The 4,364-nt window shown below is 45.3% G+C and overlaps 1 non-coding gene across 1 annotated transcript; it reads right to left on the bottom strand.

Annotated features, from left to right (window-relative positions):
• Positions 1 to 3,075: 3,075 nt before the first annotated feature.
• Positions 3,076 to 3,183, bottom strand: LOC116559933. The gene has a single exon (XR_004272702.1). It is a non-coding gene; the product is annotated as a U6 spliceosomal RNA (small nuclear RNA).
• Between the last annotated feature and the right edge of the window lie 1,181 nt (positions 3,184 to 4,364).

The raw sequence follows: 4,364 nt of genomic DNA, 5'->3' as shown, positions 1-4,364 counted from the left end.
TTGATCCCGGCTCACTGCAACCTCTGCCTCCTGGGTTCAAGCGATTCTCTTGACTCAGCCTCCCTCCTGAGTAGCTGGGATTACAGGCGTGCACCACCACACCTGGCTAATTTTTTGTACTTTTAGTAGAGATAGGGTTTCACCATGTTGGCCAGGATGGTCTTAAACTCCTGACCTCATGATCCACCCGCCTTGGCCTCCCAAAGTGTTGGGATTACAGGCATGAGCCACTGCGCCCAGCTGCCTTCAGTTTTGATGTGACTTTCAGACTAAGAATGGTTTTTACCTTTTTCTATGGTTGGAGGAAAAAAAGCAAAAGAAGAATAATGCTTTGTGACACAGAAAAAGTATAGGAAATTCAAATGTCAGTGTCCATCAGTAAAGCCTTATTGGAACACAATCCTGCTCATTGACTTATGACTACAGCTACTTTCATGTTACAACAGCAGAGTTGAGTAGCTGGCTATAGAGACCATATGGCCTGCAAAGCCTGAAATACTTACTGTCTGGCCCTTTACAGAAAAAATTTACCAACTCCCGAGTTATACTATTAGTCTGAGGTGTGACAGTGGCTGTGATCCAAGCCCATCAGAACATCTTCTGTGTTCAGTGTTGCATGACCTCTGCAAACCCCACCAGGTCTTATCCTAGTGGTGGAGAGAACAGGTTAATTAGATGGGTTAATTTGAGGAACTGTTCTTCCAAGAGGTGAGAAGGGATGAGATGAGACAATGCAATGGCATTAAGACCATGCACTCTAGGCCGACGGCAGTGGCTCACGCCTGTAATCTCAGCACTTTGGGAGGCTGAGGCTGGCGGATCACAAGGTTAGGAGATCGAGACCATCCTAGCCAACATGGTGAAACACCGTCTCTACTAAAAATACAAAAAAATTAGCCGGGCGTGGTGGCACGCGCCTGTGGTCCCAGCTACTCGGGAGAGTGAGGTAGAAGAATCGCTTAAACCCAGGAGGCAGAGGTTGCAGTGAGCAGAGATTGTGCCACTGCATTCCAGCCTGGTGACAGAGCAAGACTCCATCTCAAATAAATTAAATAAAAAAGACCATGGGCTCTGATTCAAATGTTTATTTCACCACTTATAGCAGTGGGACTTTGAGCAAGTGTCTTAACCTCTCTGAGCAGCAGTTTCCATATAATAAGATGTAAATAATTATATTGTCAAATATATAGTGTCGTTGTCAGGATCAAATGAGCTAATGCATGCAACAATGTCTGGCATATTGTAGGCACTCAATAAATATTCACTACTATTAATTACTATGATTAGATGGAGCACAGCAGTGGAAGAGTTGGCCTGGGAGAAGAAAAAGCTATCTTGCTTAGTGCAGCATGTGGAATAGAGCAAAAACAATAGACATTCAAGATAAACAGGCTTGGGATCAGTTCCCTTTGTTAGTGATGCTGTGTGACTTCAGTAAAGTTGATTAACTGCCAAGCTTCAGTTTTCCCCTCTAGGGAACTCATATGTCAAGGGGTGGGGGTGGGGGACCTTCTTGCCCTTGAATTTAGGAGATGTGCTTCCTTTATAGTACTTCCTGTCACCATCTCAGCTGAAACACACATGGCTTCTGTGTCACCCTATGCCAGAAAGCCCATTCGAAAATTCTCTTTCAGCAAGCATTTCATGAGTTTAGTAGATTTACTTGAAATTTTAAGAGTTATGCTTTTGAATTAGCTGGGTGTGGTGGCGGGCGCCTGTAATCCCAGTTACTCGGGTGGCTGAGGCAGGGGAATCGCTTGAACTCAGAATGTGGAGGTTTTAGTGAGCCGAGATTGTACCACTGCATTCCAGCCTGGCTGACAGAGTGAGACTCCATCTCAGGAAACAAACAAAAACAAAAAAGAGTTATGCTTTTTAAGGTAGGGATATATTGTGGCACACAAAGCCTTTCTCTAAATCACCTGCCCTCTCCTTGCCTCTGCTCTTCCCCTCTTCTTTCTGAGTGAGGAGCTGATCGTCCCCTCACCCTACCCATTCCACACATACTTCCTCATCTCTCCCCTCCCTCGACACTGTCCAAAGAGGCTGACCAAGACATTTTCCCACAAAAATGGTTCTCTCCCCAAGAGAAAAGTTTTTTTTGTTTTTTTTTTTCTTTGAGACAGAGTCTTGCTCTGTCACCCAGGCCGGAATGCAGACTGCTATTTCTGCCTCCTGGGCTCAAGCTATTTTCATGCCTCAGCCTCCTGAGAAGCTGGGATTACAGGTGTGCACCACCACACCCGGCTAATTTTTTGTGTTTTTTAGTAGAGACAGGGTTTCACCATGTTGGCCAGGCTGGTCTCAAACTCTTCACCTCAAGTCATCCACCCACCTTGGCCTCCCAAATTGCTGGGATTATACGTGTAAGCCACCACGCCTGGCACCCAAGAGAAATCCTCATACCAGCTGTTAAAAGAATATGATTTCCTGCATCCCCTAACAAGCAACACAGGGATAATTATGCCTACCTCACAGGGCGTTTGCGGGAATTAAATGAGGTAATGTTTCTGCAAGCTCCTGGCACATAGCAGGCAGTCAATAAATGTTAGTTCCCTCCTGCTTTGAGTTTTCCTTTGTGATTTGAAGGAACAAAGAGAGATGTTGAGAGATATTTTGAGCAGGGGAGGAGAGTAGATAAAGCAGCCAGGAAAGTCATCTCCTTGACCATCACCCTCCAGTAAAGTGGAAGAGATTATTTGCCAAGAGCAACTGGAAGAGGTGGAGAGGCTCAGGGCAGAAGCCAGACAAGCCTGGTTTATCTTAGAGTCCATCCAAAAGGGTTTAGTTACTAGAACAGCAGTTCTTCTGCATAAATCCTTCAGGTTCTCGAAAAATGTTATTAAATCGCTTCTGCATCATAAATAATCCTAATTTTATTGCTCTGGCCTCTCAGGCCAAGGCGTGAGTCCTGCAAGATCTCTCTCCTGCTGAGCCGCAGGCCCAGGCACACGGCTGCAGGGGCAGGATCCCAGGCTGGGCTGAGTGGAATCCAGTGGCCTGTATCGTGTGCTGGCTTTCTCTGATGTTTTCCAAGCTATTTCACTTTTTAATTTTTTTTTTAAATTTCTCAAAAAACATATGGAATGCTTCACAGATTTGCATGTCATCCTAAGCAGGGGGCATGCTAATCTCCTCTGTATTGTTCAGTTTTAGTATACGTGCGGCCAAAGTGAGCAGCACTACAAGCCCTTTCAAAGTTGAGGTCTTCTTAGTAATCTTCCTTGAGGTGTAGGACTCCAAATGGGAGGTTTATTAGCAAGGTCCTTCGTGCAAAGGCATGGGAATTTGGGAATTCTGTTACTTGTCTATTTAGATATGTCTCTTATCCTGTGTGTGTTAGTTTATCTTTTCTTTTTCTCTTTTTTTAAGCCATGGAATTTTTTAAAATCTTCTTCCAAAAGGCCAGTAGACGTGGCTCACACCTGTAATCCCAGCACTCTGGGAGGCTGAGGTGGATGAAGCACGAGGTCAAGAGATCAAGACCATCCTGGCCAATGTGGTGAAACCACATCTCCACTAGAAATACCAAACTTAGCTGGGCGTGTTGATGCGTGCCTGTAGTCCCAACTACTCAGGAAGCTGAGGCAGGACAATCACTTGAACATGGGAGGTGGAGGTTACAGTGAGCTGAGATCAGGCCACTGCACTCCAGCCTGGCAATGGAGCAAGGCTCTGTCTCAAAAAAATACCAACCAACCAACCAATCAAACAAACTTCTTCCAAAAGAGTGGATGGGTGGCTTTCATCTGTTCTGTTGTGGTCCAAGGATGTTTCTCCCCCATGTAAAAACAAATGGTTGTGATTATTCAATACCAAATTGCATCCCATATCTTAAGAAGTCCTGCTATTCTCCCCAGCTGTCCTCATCCATATCTATGTATCTTTTCTTTTCTTTTTTTTGTTTTTTTGAGACAGTGTTTCACTCTTGTTCTCCAGGCTGGAGTACAATGGCAGGATCTTGGCTCACCACACTGTCCACCTCCCAGATGGAGATTCTCCTGCCTCAGCCTCCTGAGCAGCTGGGATTACAGGTATGCACCACCACGCCCGGCTACTGGCTAATTTTGTATTTTTAGTAGAGACAGGCTTTCTCCATGTTGGCCGGGCTGGTCTTGAACTCCTGACCTCAGATGATCTGCCTACCTCAGCCTTCCAAAGTACTGGGATTATATGCATAAGCCACTGTGCCCTGCCCTGTATCTTTTCATTTATTATTATTATTTTTTAATCTTAGAGATGATGTCTTGCTGTATTGCTCAGGCTGGAGTGCTGTGGCTATGCATACACTCAGTCACATCACTCTACAGCCTCAAACTCCTGGGCTGAAGCTATACGCCCGCCTTAGCCTCCTGAGGACTAAG

Source organism: Sapajus apella, unplaced genomic scaffold (genome assembly GCF_009761245.1).
Source record: "Sapajus apella isolate SASKATOON/1434 unplaced genomic scaffold, GSC_monkey_1.0 scaffold24, whole genome shotgun sequence".
Classification (NCBI taxonomy): domain Eukaryota; kingdom Metazoa; phylum Chordata; class Mammalia; order Primates; family Cebidae; genus Sapajus; species Sapajus apella.
This window is presented reverse-complemented; position numbering and strand designations above follow the sequence as displayed.